The sequence below is a fragment of the Pezoporus flaviventris genome, unplaced genomic scaffold, assembly GCF_033815535.1.
Source record: "Pezoporus flaviventris isolate CSIRO_AGI_PZ_B2104156 unplaced genomic scaffold, CSIRO_AGI_Pfla_v1 ptg000009l, whole genome shotgun sequence".
NCBI classification, from domain to species: domain Eukaryota; kingdom Metazoa; phylum Chordata; class Aves; order Psittaciformes; family Psittacidae; genus Pezoporus; species Pezoporus flaviventris.
In genome coordinates this window covers 2230797-2249168 of record NW_026892557.1, presented here as the reverse complement: position 1 = coordinate 2249168, position 18372 = coordinate 2230797, and the positions used below count along the sequence as shown (strand labels likewise).

Here is an 18372-nt window from a genome sequence, read left to right as displayed (position 1 = left end):
GCTGGTTTCTTCCTCAGGAAACGAAGTGGGCGAGCAGGTCTGCTGTCACGATCTTAAAACACGATTAAACGTCGCTAAAAAAGGGGAATAGTTACCCCACACACCGTACCAATTAGTACTTCAAAGGCATTCCACGTTATCCAGTGCTGGGAAAAAGTACTTTCAGCATATGGAAAACGCAATCCTCATCTCCTTATCTCATTTACTTACATAAACCACAGAATTAAGCACAGCACTGCGTTGAACTGCTTCTATTTAGGACACGGAGGGTCTCAACAAGCACAGAGGGACGCACAGGCGTTTGGTACGGAGAGAACCCTTCCGTCCCTACAGCGCCCTGAACTTCCCAAGGCCAATAAAAACTATCGCCTCACCTCCCGAGCAGATCCAGCTCTTTCTGAACGGAAAAATAACTGGAATAACCTAAAGGGGAAGAGAGAATTAAGGCTTTTTCCTCCATCCAGGCGCTTTCTGTGTTATCATTGGCTCGGTACCAATTAGTCAACTTTAAGAGCAACCCTAACCAATTCCCCCTTGGAAATTCAACTCCTCCGTGTCAGGCACCAGTTACCCGCGCTGCAGACCCGCTCCACCGCCCCAAACCCGGCGTTTCCACAGCGGCTCCGAGCCTCTCCCCCCGACCCCGTCCCGCCGCTCCCGGCACCGAGGGGGCACTCACCCACCGCCAGCCCCGAAGGCACCGGCCGGTCACCGCTCTCGCCTGCAGCCCCAGCCTGACCCCGGCGGACCCGTCCTCTTCCTCCCCCCGCAGCGTGCGGGGAGCCGGGGGGAAGTGGAAGCGGAGCGGGGGAAGCCGGTGCCCAGCGGCGGACCCGGTGAAGGGGAGGGCAGAGGCCGGCAGGAAACGGGGGCCCGGAGGGGGTGGGGGGGACGGGACGGGACGAGGCGGCGCAGCCGGCGAACAAAAGGAGGCCCCTCCGCCGCGCCGCCAGCAGCTGGGCCGGGGCGCGGAGCAAACGGCGGAGCGCGGGCTCGAACCCGCGGCCCCCGCCCGGCCCCGGGTAGGCGGCGGCAAGGGGGAAAACCCGGCGCGGAGCCCGCACGCACCCACACCCCCGCCCGCCCCACAGCGTGAGCCCCGCACGCACCGGCCCGGCCCGGCGCCCCGCCTCCTCCCCGGGAGCCCGTGATTGATGGACGGCAGCGAGCGGGACACGCGGCCTCGACCCGTCCCGTCCATCCCAGCCCCACCGCGGGGCCGCGGCCGGGGATGGGGCAGTGCAGGGGATGCATCCCCACACGCGGCAGAGACGGAGCTGCCTGGCCAGTGGCACTCCTTTACCTTCAGAGGCACTTCCGACACGAGGGTTGCGCCGCGGTGTATTCAATTAGTAAGCCATTTTGTTTAAAGCCCTCTCTCCGACGTCTGCCCTACCCCCATCAGAGGCAGAAATTCATCCGCTCAGCAAAACCCGGCCCTTTTAATTGCTTTTAATTGGCCATTTTTTAAATAACGAGTCTTTATCTCTTACTACGCGTCCTCCTGCAAACCTGAGTCTCACAACGTCTCTTCACCACCACAGCCGTGACCTTTCAGCTGCCAGTACCCACTTCATTTCAGAGCAAAGCTGTGCTATTTCCCTTGCAGAACAGCATGCAAAACAAGTCATCTATGCAATCCATTACCTGAGGGCAACGGACTCTTTCTTCCCCTGCCAAGCAAATCTATTTCCTAGCCAGGCAGGAGTATTTTACCTATGAAATAAGGGTGTACACCTTCTCAGAGCTGGTTTGACAAAGCCAAGCTTAAGAAGAAAATAATCCAGGCTCACAGACCCAGTTAATGGCAGCAACACCCTCAAATACTGTCTGCCAACTTAAGTCTCTCCAGATGCTGCTAATTATTTGTAGATTTAGATTTTCCCTCTAGTTATCCATAGATTTTCCTACCAGGCTTTGTACTCCAGCACAAGAGTCCTTCAGGAGACAAAGATCCAACTTCCAAACCTATTCGGCTGCCTCGAAATAGGTCCCTAACCCCAGTAACGCCGCTGAAGCAGCCGATTAGTAATTCTAATGCCCCTGCCTCATTGCAAGGCTGCTCCGATCAATACAAACTGATCACAGCGCACTCGTGATACTCATCCTACAACAGCTTCTTAACCGGAGCCCAGGTTGCCAAGTCCCGTTTCAAGATCAGCTTTGTCACCAAGTAGCTGTGTGAGAGTGAGAGCTCCAAACCCACCAGAGCTGAGAGTCAACCCCCAAACCAGTACAAAGCAACCACACTGCATTTATCCTCACTGCCATTTTCTAATTGAATGAGGCCTGACACCTTGCAAATCACAGACGGGAACTTCAGCTCCGGTGTGTATTTAAATCACTGGTTTCTCTTAACGACTTCCAAAAGAGTTTTCCAGCAGCAAGTTAAATCGGGCCAAGTTCTATTTATCTGAAAAATGCCCTACTTGATGCTATTGGTTCCGAAACACCTTATCCCTTCAGGACAGAAGACCCAGCACTTGGATCACAAATCCCGACAGTCAGTATATAGGGGAAAAACACTCTCAAAGTATCTATACAGAATGTCTTGTATCCCATAGGATGGGATTTGTTCAAGCAGCGCAGAACAGAGCACCCAGTACTTGGAACACAGCAAGGGAACTGCAGGGTATTCTTGAACCTCAGACACAGTCTTGCAAATCCAATGCAACCCAACTTTGGAATTCAGCAGCGTGGTGGATAGCAGCGAGATCATCCCAAGTCCCAGCTGTTTTGATACGGCATACTGGAGATCCTTGAATGAACACAACAGCTACAGCATTCAGTCAGCGACAGCAGAAACAACTGAACTTTCACTAATTGGCTTTCCTAGGAGGTACGGAGACCTGCCCCCATTTCAGAGAGCGAAATAACAACCATGCACACAGTACAGCCTCGAGCTCCATTTTGCAACAGGGACTTTTCATCTTGCCTTTTGGAAATGGATTGCAAGAGATTAAAATCTTTTCTTGGTCACGAAACACACTGGTCACCACGTTCTACTTACAACAGCATTGCTTTTAATAGCGATACTAAAAGCATGCGTGTCTGAGAAAGGGGGGGAAGTGAGTTATACGTACACAGACCCATCAAGACTACTCGAGCAAAAGCTCCTCCACAAGCATTAGGCAAATAGACCCTGGAGAAGGAGACCTTAGAGTGGGCTTGAGCAGCAACTCGGTGCGTGACAGCTTTGGAACAAGTGCTACCAGAGCTCTCGCAACGCGGTGTGGTGTTAGCTCTGGTGTTACACAATGAAAATCCAGCTCAGTTCCACCGCCTGCAAAATCCAGCCCAGTTTTCCTGGCAGCCCCCATTTATCAAAACAAGCCTGTCATGTTGAGTACCATTAACAGATAATGAACCGAGACAAGGGATGCGGTCACAAGCACAGTGCTCTCCGCATGCTACAGGCCTAAGCACACAGCCAAGGGAGCTGGTATTTGTTATAAACATTATAATTAAATAGAACACCTAGCTGAAGAAACATTAAGGTCATGACAATAAACAGCAGAAGCTGGAAATTTGGGCAATAATAATAACAAGGCTTCGACTTGCTATCAGTACTTGCTAACATTGCTTAAAGGCAGGTACACATGCATGCAGGTACACCCTTCTCACAGCTAAGGACTGCAAAGCACCCATTAACTCCCAGGTTTGCGTTTTCAGGGCTCTCTGGGAACACTACAACACTGTGTGTCCTGTACCTACGCACTGCAGCTCGTGAAAGATGGAGCACTGAGGTGACAGCCAGCATATCATCAGAGGGCTCTAAAATGTGCTGCTTTCTAGACATGCTACTGGTAACAAACACGAGTAATTCACTGCTTTGCACAAGAGTCCCCCCCATATTCACAGAGGATTAAACACAGGCATCCAAATCTGAGGAACATTAAACAGTTCTACTCCCCCCAAGCCACAAGAACTATCGATCAGCAGCATCCTCCATTTCTTCTGACAGAATCAGCCATCAAGAAGGCATAAACATTTCACCCTCTAGAAAAACTGCTCCAAAGGAGCAATTTCAGGTCTCCCCGATATGTACACACTTGCAACACAGACTAACCATAAACAGGCTTAATGAGATTATACACATTAAATGGGTAAATTAACTTCTTTTAAGAGACATCCAAGACAAGGAGGTCCCACAGACACTTCAAAGCAGCTCTGAAGTCAGGCACTTAACTCATCCAGTTCACTTTAAAAAGGCAGCTTCAAATACACCGCCTGGCTTGCACAAACTGTACCAGAAGCCTTTACCCTACCTTAAAGAACACATGGAGAGGTGAGCGTGCCAAGTGTTTTCTAAAAGCTAATACAACACGACTTCCCAGCTAAGGCAAGCAACAAGTGCAACGCATTAAACCCCTGCTAAGCTGAACCTATTTTTAAAAGGGGACTTAACACTGTCTTCAGTGGAGCTCTGAAATAAATCAAGCTCTCGCTTTGCATTTGGCATTGGGTAGGGGGGAGAGGAAGGGAGTAGGTTCACAGAGAGCAAGCTAATGGCTTAGTATCACCGCAGCGCTATTTTTCATGCGTGTCACTGAATTCCAGCCCTCATCACCAGTTTCCCTTTCACCCTCGGCACATAAATTCCCGGCCAGAACAACAGAGAGGGCTCCAGGAAAACAAAAACCCTCCAGCAGAAGCAGCTCAAGCTGAAAATTAAGCTAGAAGATTCCCGAGGCCAACGGTCAAGTGAAGATTCCTCAGCACAGGAGAGGAAGTGTAGGCTGGGCTACTAGTGGGAAAGGTCACCTCCTAATTGCTCCCAACAGGAGCACGGAGTATTTGTTACCCTTTTCTGTTTGCTTTCAGTTGAACATCAAAGCTCCCAGGCTCTACCTATTCCAAACACAAGACCCTTGGGTCAGGTTGGAGGTGATGTTTGATTCCTTTGCAAAGAATGCACTGGTTTATGAGCGTAAACACAGCTGGAAGTAACTGATACCCAGCTCTTGACAAGACGGTTACCACTGTCTACACACAAACTCCTTTAAAGCAGAGAAAGGCTTGTCTACACTTGCAGATCTGTGAGCACATGCGAGTATTCAACAGGGAACATGCACTGAGTTATGAGCAGCCTCTTGCTACAGCACTAATTCAGCCACAGCTTGCTCCACGGTTATACCAGGGTGCTTTTCCACACTACTACAATGTAATCTCAAAGAGGAAATTCAGTGCAATGTTATTATTGCTTCAACATAATCAAAAGGCCATTTCATTCCGTAATCCAAGCCAAAGGAGACTATAAGACTCCACATACAGTTAAACAGAGTCCTGGCCACTTCCTCTCCACTACGTTTACATATACAGCGGGCAGCACTTCTTATAAAATCAGCACATGTATAACTGCTGAAGTGTGGATCAACCATTTCCTTCCTCTCTCAATTCCCAAAAGGAATTTGTACCCTTTATACAGGCCATGAACCTTCAGAGGCTTGGGGTTTGTTGTTGGGCTGGAACTTTTGGGTTGGTTTCTCCTTGTTTTGATTGTTTTCTGTTTGGGGTAAGTGTTCTTTCCCCCCAAGCAGTACCTAACCTATAACCTGCTCAACTGAATTACATCACCATCATGCATTTCACGGTTCAAGAACTATGACTCCCTCTCCGTACTTATGTGTTATTATTGCTTCAACATAATCCACTCAAGCTTTAAGTCCCTACAGGTCACTATTGAAATCTGGCACCACATGAATGTTCTGGGAAAGGAGGATCCCATCAAGCAGAGGGAATACTGAGGAACCACAACCTGGTTTTAATCACCCCTGGCCCCAAGAATTTCAGGAGCCTTTGCTATACCTGTCACCAACAAGTCCTTTGGCACCCCGGTAAGGTCACACCTTGGGACCAAACTCCCCCGACAAGAGGCACAAGTCTCAAAGCCACGCACAAACACAGACAAAAATCCTCCAAAGCAAACAAGTAAATCCCAAGACCTGTGCCCTGTTGTGCTTCCTACCTGTTACAGGTAAAACCACAGGTTGCCTCAGGTTCCTTCTCAGCCTATCCAGATGATGCAGCCAAGCTATTACTGTAGGTCAGTGCATCATTCAGCTTAAGAATGGGGGGCAGAGACTTCAAGGGCAGAAAATGCTATGTAACTCCAGTCTGCATGTCTTTGGAAGCAATCTGGTCAGTTATTTTTACACAGCATCTCAGATGCACACAGCATTTCTGTCACAGTAGGAAAGTAAAAACACTCCAGGTCGCTGTGAAGGGCAAGGCCATTCACAAGCTAATGTGTGAAATCCCGGGACTTTATGGGAAGGCCCAGCTTAATAAGTGTTGGGTAGGAAAAATACACCCAGACCCAAACAGCTAGAGCCCAGCCACATAGGAGTTTGATCTCAAATCCCCATGCAATTAAGTGATGCTCGCAACAGTGTCAGCCCATACCCTTCTCCTTATTCTTCCCCTCCAAATGCTGAAGACTCAGTTCTTCCAGCTATGTAAACCCTGAAACCAGACTTCATGGGGCCTAACAAAGAGCCCAAGAAAAAACAAGCATGAGGTATAGAAGGGGAGGCAGCATTTTCTATTTACAGTTATAGCTTAATTCAAGGACAGTGCTCTGCAATAGCTGCACCCCCGAAAAGACAGAATTCGGACAGAAATACAGTTTGCTTTTGAGAGGGGGGGGAAGAAAAAAAGCAAGATTAACAAGCTGAGAAATGGAGCAGCTTGGCAAGATGGTAAATTAAAGCTTTTATGTGAATAGGTATGTATGGAGTGTAATAAACTTGGCTGGGATATTGTGAACAAGCTTAACCAAGCAGTGAGACAAGTAACCTAAAACCCAGCCACAGCTTTCCTATCCGGAAATAAGACAAACCAGGCAGGGCAAATTCAAGTTAAAAAGTTCATGTTTGCTGTTAACAGAAATCACTTTTTTCCCCCCCTGTATTTCTCCTCTGCTGTTTCCTCCTCTCCATAGGGAGAAATATTTGAATTGAAGAATGTTTCAGTAGAAAATCCCTGCCCTGGGAAACTCCACATTACAGAACGGTACATTGTAAGCCAAGGATATTACAGCAAAACCCAGTTGTGTCTGCCAGATTTTGTGCTATTTAATGTAAGACATCAACCTGTTCAGCAGCCTCTTGAACCGAACGACCACGCGACACACACTATTTATTTCAGAAGGTATTTCCTTAAACATAAGGCAAAAAAAAAATCCAAATATTTGTCAAGAAAAATGTCGTATTTAACAGGAAAATTTACGTATCTGAAAGTTTAATAAACGGATTAAAAAACCCCAAAGAAACCATTTGTTCTCAGCTGTACAAAAAAGGAGCCAAGGTAGAACTCTCAATAGTTAAATGAGGGGGATAAAGCTGAAGAAAAGAAGGGAAGGAAGAAGTAAGCAAACTGTGTATTTCAGACTCTATCAAAGCTATCATAAAACAAGGGAAACGCGCCTGCTCTCCCCTCCAGTTTCAACTGAAAGTAACTTTGGGAATGGAAAACTTGATACCTCCATCAACGGCCTGTGGTATGTTTAAACTATTATAATATAAAGCATGCTCATGCTCCAAGGCGAACGGAAACGACTGCCAAATGCTTCCTTTGCAATCCCCCTCCCAGAACAAGGCAGATTCTTTACCAAGAGATTTTCTCAACGCACCAAGTACAGAAGGAACAGATATGTGACGTTTGCAATGGATTTACAGCCTTTGACTGAAATCACAGTGGAGATGGGAAACGTGAGAACAGCTCACAGGGTTTTAGGGTAGTTATCACTTTCACATTCAAAGGCTTCAGAAACACAAGAGACTAAGTGACAATGACCACAGGATGTGCCCATACCTGCAATAATCTTTCCCTCCAGACAGGGAGATAAGCATTAAAACAGGAAGTTTCTGCTATAATCTTGAAACAGTGTTAACAGTCTGAAACCACACGTCTCCAGTTCAGTTATATGGCGAAGAAACTCCCAAAGCATCAAGTAAGATACCTCATGTATAAAACTCAGGCATTGCCCCACCATATCCCTCAAGAATCCCCCAAAACATGGGATAATGGGAAGGTTCTTCATTTATTCCTCTTCTTTTTGCTCCACAAATTCCTGAAGAGTAAGCAAACAAGACAACGTCCACCTCACAGGAAGAAATAGTGGTTTATGCCAAAAACTGATACTTTCCCACATACATGTATTTCTTAAGAACGTTAAAAGTATATACAGATATATCAAGGTAAGGATGGTAACCAAGTGTTAGGTGTGTATCTACCTTGCCCATGCTACAGTGTACCACACTTCAGAAACTATACCAGTTATCCTTCTGAGAAAGGTCTCTTTACACTTTGGAACACCTGACAGACACACTCTAAGCTATCATAGAATGGTTTGGGTTGGAAAGGACCTTAAGATCATCCAGTTCCAACGCCACTGCCGTAGGCAGGGACATCTCACCCTAGACCCTGCTGCCCAAGGCTCTGTCCAACCTGGCCTTGACCACTGCCAGGGATGGAGAATTCACCACTTCTCTGGGCAACCCATTCCAGTGCTTCACCACCCTCACAGTAAAGAACTCCTTCCTTGTATCTAACGTGCACTTGCCCTGTTTTAGCTTCAACCCATTCCCCCCTGTCCTATCAATACAGGCCCCGATGAAACCCTTACATCACCCAAATTCCGTTAAGCAGTTTGCTGGACTCTGATTTCGATTTGGTTTTCAAACAGCTCGGGATTTACTGCTGCAGGAACACGTTTCACACAGCAGCCCCCAGCCGCCTACACGGGGCTTTTAGAGAACTAAGAGGAAGTGGCAGATGTTGTGATAGCTCCTATCAACCAATTAACAGCCCAAAAGGCCTTTCAAAAGGAGCCTCACAATATTTCTCACGCTGGAGATGAAGAGGTGGCAGTAGTTAAGCGTGGCTTACACTCGCTTATCAAACACTCACAAGAACGGATCCCGCTGTATGTTTTACCGTACATCAGCTCCGTGCCGCCTGTCAAAACAAGGGATGCTTTCTTATCGGCATTTAACATAAAAATCACACTCAGGGCTTAAAAATCCCATTCATGTGCCTGCGTTCTGATGCTGAACATCCTTCAAGTCTCTCAGGTTTCAGATGTAATGCAGCTACCACAGAAACACGCAAGTTAACTCAGTGTTTTAGGAAGGCTATACTGGCTATGCTCAAGTTTTCCTTTAGTAGCCTATTGGACACAGAACTTAACCATAAAAGGCATCCCAGGTCCTCTATTTGCTTGTCTCTTCCTGTGATATGGAGAGAAAACACAGTAATCTACACCAGCTAAGAGAGAACACCTTAAAATATATAATCCCCATCAGAACAAGGCAACCAAATAATTTCAGTGCAACACAGTAATGAGGATTTGCGAGAGTTACCTATGCAATTCCTTGACAGCGCTTGCAGAAAGCTGTAATACATCAGAGTACCATTCCTTCCCCCTGTAAATTGTGTTCCAGACACTACATCCTTGATGAAGTCAACTGCCTGCGGATGGCAAATAAAGACCTAACTCAACCACACACACACACACACACAGAGGGACAATTCCATAAAACAAACATGCATTTAAGGCAATATTTACGTGTTCTACGTTAAATACACAGGGAGAGCAAACATCCCTGGACCAACGGCACGTACGGGTTTCAGACGATGCAAGGCCAGTTTCCAAAGTAACAATGAACAAGCAGCTTTCAGGCTGCTGCACACAAACAGCAGAAACCTCCTTCAGCCAAAGGGCTCAAGAGTGACCCATGCCCATTGTGCTCAGGTGCCCAGCCAAGCTGCAGAATGCCATCTAGTGCCAGACTCCTCCAGCCACCGGATGAACCCACCAAAGCACTGCAACTTCAAGGTAAGCCACAAGGACCATGCAGAGACTTGACTCTGCAAACTTCTACCTTTTACTTCCTACTCTGTTTGGTCTATGAGCCATTGCCTCATTCTCTTCTGAGCACAGCATCAAGGCTTGGATGAGGAGACTGAGAGGAACCACTGCATTCCCATGCTAATGTCTTACCAGAGAAAAGGAATATGTATTTACACCTTAAGTTCATTAATAACCCATTAATAACCCATTAATCAGACACCTACAAAAGCTTGGCAGGCGGTTTCCTCATGAACTAAAATCTGCTTCATTGCTTTTCAGGATCTGAACATGCCAAGGGCGGCATATTGAGGGGAAAAAACAATTTAAAGGTCACACTTTGTTTCCATTTCCTTAATGCAGGCATCGTTAAGCAGTCACAGAACACACACTGGGTTATCCCCTGTGTTCCTGGCTCTAACCTCCAGTCACCAAGCGTCAGAGTGAAAGTTTTCAATTAGAATCCCAGCCTGGTTTGTGTTGGAAGGGACCTTAAAGCTCATCCAGCTCCAACCCTGCCACAGGCAGAGACCCCTTCCACCAGAGTAACTCGCTCCAAGCCCCTGTGTCCAACCTGGCCTTGAACACTGCCAGGGATGGGGCAGCCACAGCTTCTCTGGGCACCCTGTGCCAGCACCTCAGCGCCCTCACAGGGAAGAGCTTCTGCCTAAGAGCTCATCTCAGTCTCCCCTCCGGCAGGTTAAAGCCATTCCCCTTGGCCTGTCCCTAACAGGCCCTTGTCCAAAGCCTCTCTCCAGATTTCTTGTAGTCATACAAATAACACATCAACAATAGCACATACACATGTAACTTCACGTTCATGTAACCATACACAGGCAGCAAGAAGAGCTAGTACCATACCCCTGAACAGCCAGAAAGCTCGCACTGCACATGTCATAGAATCATAGAATAGTTAGGCTTGGAAAGGACCTTAAGATCATCCAGTTCCAACCCCCCTGCCATGGGCAGGGACACCTCACACTAAACCATCCCACCCAAGGCTTCATCCAACCTGGCTTTGAACACTGCCAGGGATGGAGCATTCACAACCTCCCTGGGCAACCCATTCCAGTGCCTCAGCACCCTCACAGGAAAGAATTTCCTCCTTAGATCCAATCTAAACTTCCCCAGTTTCAGTTTGAACCCATTACCCCTTGTCCCATCACTACAGTCCCTAATGCAGAATGTCGAACTTCCCTGAGGATGCCAGTGGGTAGTACAAGTCATGGCTGTACAATATTTTAAGCATGGAATTCTCAGGAGTGAACAAACATGGATGAAAACACCAACTCCGAGCCTAGAGGCAGGTAAATCGAACCAAAGCCTGCATTTCCAGGCTCCTTTGTAAAGCACAGTTGTTAACAGTGGTTAAATATTAACGGGACATGCAATTTCAAGACAGCAACATGAAGTACACTCCCTACCCTCCCTTTACAGGCCTGTAAGCAATGACTGCTTGCTCCATTAGCCAGTTTACAGGATTACAAGACACCAATCCCAATCCCACCACCACCTGTTTTTCCAAAGGAGCGGGTAACATAATATGCTGTTTTCATTTCCTTTCTCAAGGAAATCCACACTTTGAGATACCAAGAACCAGCTATGCAATAGATATTTTATATAAGGGGACCTCACGGGACAAATGAGGTCAAGAATAAGCCTGACAATCCTGTTAGATTCAGTTCGTGAAATGAATGGACAGAGCCTTTCATGGCTTCCACTACAAAGAAACCCATCATTAGAGCTCATTTTTGTTAGCTGATCCAAAGGCTGAAGATACATGTGCTTAAAAGGAAAGGCTGAAATCAAATAGCTCCTCCAAATATCATTATATCCATTTCAGATTAAACCTTCCCCCTCCATCAGTCCACCTTAACATCGGAAGCACTGTGTTTGGCTCGCTAGTTTCAGAGCCGGGGTGAGGGTGTTTGCTTTGTGGGTTTGGGGTTCTTTAAATAACCTTTAAGACGCCTCTCTGTTGATTAAACCATTTTCACCCTTCGATGAGTTGGATTCCCATTAGTTGACACCGCAGAGAGGACATTGATTTTTACTATAGGCAGGATCAAGAGAAGTAACAGCTTTTCCAATTAAACAACTGCTCACCACGTTAAGCAGAGAAGTACGTCCACAGCAATAATGTGCAAGTGTGCACAGCACTCCTCAATGCCAACAACAGCGAACGGACATGCCTGCAATAAATTCAACCTTTAACTTGAGAAAGGAGGAAACCTCCGTGTATTACAGGCAGTTCAGCTCCTGTTAACTCTGCTGATAAGAAGCTGTAACGCTGAGAAAGGCTCAAAATTACAGACAACTCATCTTCCAGCTCTGAATTACCGTCATTATGCCGCACAAATCACCACACCGGGCTTCAGCCTACTAAAATAGAAATCACAACCAGGAATGGTCTAGTGGGCTGCTTCTCCTCCTAAATGAGGCTTTTATACCAAACAAATCTACACAGTTCTGGTGTTATAGCCTTTCACAGAGTTCCACTGTAAATCAAATATCTTATTCCAGAGCCTGCAGCTATTCCCACATTTAATAACTGACATAGGAGACAAGTTTTAATCTCCATCAGGCTGAAACAATTACTATCCTCATAACCACTCAAGTCAGAGGTAAAAATTATGAGCTTTGTATTACCTGATTGTATATTCAGGGGGAAAGTGTTTCACTTCTCCAGGGGAAAAAGGCAAAGGATGTTCAATGCAACATAAAGGGCGCTCTGAACAATCACACTGCCTGCTTGTGCAGGTATCAGAAAGCCCATGCACTCCAAGCTCCCAAGACAAGGCTTCCTTTGAAGCTGTAAAAGGAATGCATCATCTTGCTATGGAGCAGCAAAACAAGAAGAGCAATGTGAACAGACACTACATTTGCAGATGTAAATGCTCTCTGACCAAGAGCTTCCGGTACAGCTTTAGGTAAGACCTTCAACAACGGAGGGGCTTTAGTCATTAGGTAAACAGTTCTTATGCTCAGAGGAAAATCTATTAAAGAGCGACCTGAATTCAGTGACCTGGAAGTCTGCTCTGTACCTATGCAGCTATTGCCAATGCTGCGCTTTCAGGTTTGACAATGCTTGTTGAAAACAGTTCATCTCTGCCTTTAGGAAGTTAGCCTAACAGCAATACCCAGACTGCCCTAAAACACTGCCAGCACTTCTAATACTCTACCTTGGTCACATAGAGCTGATCCCTGGATATATAACCTACAGCAGCTGGCAAAACTGTAGGAATCTACTATCCTACGCTCAGTCCAACATCAAGAAGCCATGAACCGTTAGCACTTTGAGGCTTTACAATGTCTGAGCAGGAAATGCCCTCCCAAGGAGAGTTATTCAGTTCTTTGGGAAAGGACTGCAAGCCTATGTAAATGTAAGAAAAAGAAGGAAGTGTTATAGGGACAGTTATAAACAACAGGGGGGTGGGGGAAAGATCCCTCCATGAAATCTCAGTGTGGAATTTGTACATTATTACACGTTTTACTACCAGTTATTACTAGCTGCTAGACAGGAATATTAAAAATCACAGCAGGTCGAGAAACTGCTTCTTTCTCTTTGAATATATTGAGGCAAAAATGCAGTATTTTCCTTCTTGTCCAAGGCAGTAAGAAAACGCCATCAAGTTAGAACAACTCATCCTTTTATTTATGCTCTATAAAGGCCTGCAAAGCTACTTCAAACACCCAAATTATTTAAGTCAGCATGAAAGCAGCAGATAGGATGCTTGAGCTCAGAGTGCTTTGCAGAGCTTGTGAAAGAATCCCCCCAGAGCTAAATAATTAAGACGCATCTTCCAGATGAATTCCCCAGGCCACACCAATATTCATGTTTCCAATACACGGAGAGGCCATGTGGCTGGTGAGGAGACAGGAGGAATGCATAGCAATGGTTATTGCTTTCCTTCAGCAAAACATCATTTGTGCATGCTAAAGACCGAGAAGGGGATGCTCTCTTGATTTAGAACGCCCTCTAGAGCCAGCTCCCTATTAATAACATGGAACATTAATAACATGAACACCCTCAAGCATGTAGAGAATTCATACCAGTGGTAGCTGCAGGTTTCTAAAGAACTGGTAGTATTTTACACCAAAGCTGAGAACAGGCCCATTAAGTATCAGTAAATGCACTGATTCTTTCAGACAACTGGGGATCACCAAATCTCAGCCTGGTTTGTGTTGGAAGGGGCCTTAAAGCTCATCCAGCTCCAACCCTGCCACAGGCAGGGACCCCTTCCACTAGAGCAGCTTGCTCCAAGCCCCTGTGTCCAACCTGGCCTTGAACACTGCCAGGGATGGGGCAGCCACAGCTTCTCTGGGCACCCTGTGCCAGCGCCTCAGCACCCTCACAGGGAAGAGCTTCTGCCTAAGAGCTCATCTCAGTCTCCCCTCTGGCAGGTTAAAGCCATTCCCCTTGGCCTGTCCCTACAGGCCCTTGTAAAATGTCCGTGTTGAACAATCACCCCCATATTCCAGCAGGATGGCCGTAACTTGGTGATAAGTCTACAGCTAAACTTCCTCCAAGATTCATTTACAACAGTGCTGCTTTTCCTACACACAGTGCAGCTTTTCTAGGAGTACAGCATCCACAGGTTAAATTTTACACCTGTACAAATTCAGTTTCCCTATAATAAGTGTTATAAAGAGTACATGGTCTTTTAAACATTGCTAAACACCAACAGACACCGTGCTGTAAAGCTTCTTGATCACTCCGCATGTGCACTTACACCTTTTCTTCTCTAAAAAGGCAAAAGAAAAGAACCCCAAAGCATTGAAAGCAGACTGCAGAAATGAATCACGTCTTTTTGGTTTAATCCTCCAAATTAAGCAGACTCAACTGGTGACTGAGAACCGTGATCAAGTCATACACTGCAAGCAATTTCTAGTGAGCTGTGAAGGCAGTTTAAGTTCCTAAGCAAGGAAGAAGGTGTTGACTTCACACCTACCACCCCATCTCCATTCTGCAGGCTGAGGGCCATGTTTCCTAGAGCAGAAAAGCAAGTAAACATACCAGGTCATGCTCAAGCTTTACTCACATCTCATACTGGAGATCTATCTTCTGCTTCAGAAAATCTATGATTATCCTTCTAATCTTTCTTGAAGAGGACATTCATCCTTCATCTATGGGGATACAGGAAGATCACGAGGACCCCGCAGCAACTGTAAGAACTCTGAGGACTGTGAGAATTCAGGGTTATCTTCAACCAACCCTTTCCTTTAAGGTAAATCACAGGAGCAATGAGGAGTGAAACCAACAGTGGGTTTTATTTTTACACAAGCTCAAAGCCAAAAAGGCAGAAGAAAATCGTTTGTCTCTCCAACACGCTAAATCCCTGCCAGCAAAATGAAAAGATTGGGGAAAAGAAGTCAGAAAGGGGGCTTGCAATATGAACAGACAGGAAACCGAGCCTACAATAAGCTTCCATCACAAGTTATCTTCCATAGAGATACTTGTTGCAAGAGAAATGTTCAAAATAACAGCTGCTCTTGCAATTGCCTAACAGATACGAGTCCAAAACTCGACTCCACAGCCTCAAGAGCTGTTTCACAGCTAGCACAACCAGGCTAGGCTACCTAGACTGCAGGCACATCATTGAAACCCTTGCATGTTCAGTGTATTTAAAGACTTAAAGCTGCATCTTCCTTGTAAACTCTACATGTGAGTCTTTTTCTTGGTTTTAATCCATGTATCAGAATTGCATCCTTTTTACAAACAGAAACATACATCCATGTGGGTCTCCATCATACACACTAAAAGCAGTTCTCTACACTTGTTATCATCACGTTCCCAAGCCTTAAATATAATCATTCTGACTGTAATCTTTAGCCATACCCTGATGAAATAAGTACCAAACTATGTAAAACATTGCTAGATTAATATCATTTGCAACTTAGTGGGTTTTGAGACACAAAAGGTGTTATATCACAGCTTTTAAGGTCATACACAGCTAACACATCTACCAGACTTTGTTTTCACAGCTTTATAACTTCTACATGTACAAAGTCCGCAGTTTTATAGTGGCTGCCTGTCTAAGAAGCAATTTGGAGTTTTAAGCTCATGCCTTCATCCATGTTTATGTACCTTTGAACATGAAAATGAACAAATAATTGAGAACAGCAGCTGAAAATAGCATCTACCATAAGAGCTTTTGATAGCTATGAATCTTCACTACATCTCTGCCTACAGATTCCTGTTTCCAGAAGGATCAATAGCCTGACCACTGTTTCAGCACAACCCATTCTTTCTGTAGAACCACTACTGCTCCATTTTCAGAATCAAAGCAAACTGCTGTGCACCTAAAAGATTACTACCTGCAATTCAACTGACAGCTGAGTAATCTCAGTGGCTTTCCCATCTTCCACTGAAGAGCATTTCCTCAGACCTCATTTCCCTTTCACTTGACCAAAATAGAAAGATTAAGGTAAGCCATTTACAGCAAGGAAAACTAAACCCTGTTACGTGTTCATTTTAACCAGCTCCATTGAATTTAAAAACACTGAAATTAAGCCATGGCTTTCAGCAGCAACATTTATGCCTCCCACAGCTGAAGTCTCTGCATTTTCTCCTTCCCTTCTATTAATGTGTTTAGCCATCCATAATTCCATTAGTATTATGTAACAGACAATCTTCTTAAGCATTTTATCATTACCTCGCACCAACAGTAACCCACTGCACATATATACTTTGACTGTGAAACCGTTCCTCTTTCTAGACTTTGCTGGTACATAAGTAACTGATGTAGAACCAAACTGACACCGTCAGCTACGGAGCAGATCTGCCTGTATCCTTAGCCAAGCCTGGACAAACCAGCATCCCTGGCCAATGCCATCTTTCCCTCATACACACTCACACCATAGTTACATTAATGTATTATAACAATTGTGGTTCTTCCTTTAAGAAGAAAGCATCTCACAAATACATTTAGTGTTCACCAACCAGCGACCTCTCCTGATTACTCAACACAGTAAATACTATTTCCAGTTATGCCTGTAATTTGACATTAATTCCTTAATCTTCTTAAGTCAGGGCAAGCTTGTAGATCATTACAGGGTTATTTAGAAGAGCACATTTCAAGCATTACATGAAATGCACATTTTTATTACGGAAATAAGTTGCGTTTTGAATCTTGTCATTCACACACCTGAAAATAAATCAATCTCCTTTGCGGAGCAATGAAGAGATACACTATGAACTATTATTGCTATGTAATCCTCTTTTGTGCAGTACAGTATCTGCTAACAAGATTGTGTAGCTTTCACATTGGATCAGCAAGACTGTGACCTTTCCTGACAGTGACTCTAACTAATATTAATGCAAGAGAGATGACCGGTGCAATCTTCCACATTAATGCTCTCCCATACAGATAGCACACGGATTAGCTGCCACTGCCTGTCACCACTTGTTTCTTGCTTGCATCAGAAGTACACTCATCGCTCCCAGCAATTTATACTGCCTGTGCAACAGCTGCAAAGAACACAAACAGCAGGTTTCACCAGGAAAAACACCCTTTCTTTGGTACTCTTTGTTGTGCCATCTCTATTTAGAGGACAGAGCAAACAGGGTCTTTACTAGGTGTTTTTTAACTACTGATGGGGACTTGGGCCATTCTTTGCAGGACCACTTCTGATTACATCAGTGCTCTTTAGACACATGCAGTTAGTGGAAGAAACTCCCTCCAGCAAAAACATTTCAACACTGGGTAGCTGCTACCAGCATTAGAAGGAATGCATTAACCACTTCAACTCAAAGCTAAAAGCCCCTGAATATATACACGCAAGAATAAAACAGGAATAACCCCTTGTAGATACATACAAAGTGCAAAGTAAACTGGACATGCAAATCTGAAAGATCTTAAGCATTAGGAAATATGGCTTGGTCTTGTCAGCCTTTACATGTCAAAAGATACAGGAGATAAGCCGTTACCTTCGATAACTTTAAAGAGCTTTTGAAAGTTAAAACCCCACCTAAATGGCACTGTGACCAGCAGAACGTGGCATGCAGAGGAAGGGATGGAGCTGAAACAGATTAAACATTCAGCTTATCTATGTGGACAAACTGTTTGGAGTAACAGTGGAATAGCATGCAGACTGTTTTTTAAAGGCATCTAAGAATATCAATTACCTTAATCTAGCCCCGAATGGATGAGTTTAACATGACGTGAAGCACCCTTGGTAAGGAATTCACATCTGACGGGATAATACTGCAGTCTCAATCCACACTTCAGCTGGGTTTACTAAAGTCTTTTTCCCCAGGTAATAACACTTAAAGGGATAAAGAAAGAGGAGGGAAGGAAAGCACCCTACTCTTGTGATCACCCAGCACACCTAAGGGCAAAAGCAGCATGCCTTGACCACTGCCAGCTTTAGGCCATGGAACACTGATTCTGACTGTATCCCTGACTTTAACCAAAATCTGAAAGCCAAAGCAGCCCACCCCTCCCTCCAACAGGTATCTCTAGGCACCTGCTGTGATCCAAACTATGTGCACTTGTCAAGTCCACTACCCTCTCCCC

The 18372-nt window shown here is 45.3% G+C and overlaps 1 protein-coding gene across 7 annotated transcripts in view; it reads right to left on the bottom strand.

Annotated features, from left to right (window-relative positions):
• Positions 1 to 18372, bottom strand: part of RERE (arginine-glutamic acid dipeptide repeats) — a 222103-nt gene that overhangs the window by 174738 nt on the left and 28993 nt on the right. The window contains exon 1 of one of the 7 annotated variants that reach the window (XM_061450186.1): positions 680 to 699. The exons of the other annotated variants lie outside the window; for them this stretch is intronic. The gene's annotated coding sequence lies outside the window, so the exon portion shown is untranslated. Of the gene's footprint in view, positions 1 to 679; positions 700 to 18372 lie in introns of those variants that run through there. 7 annotated transcript variants of the gene reach the window in all.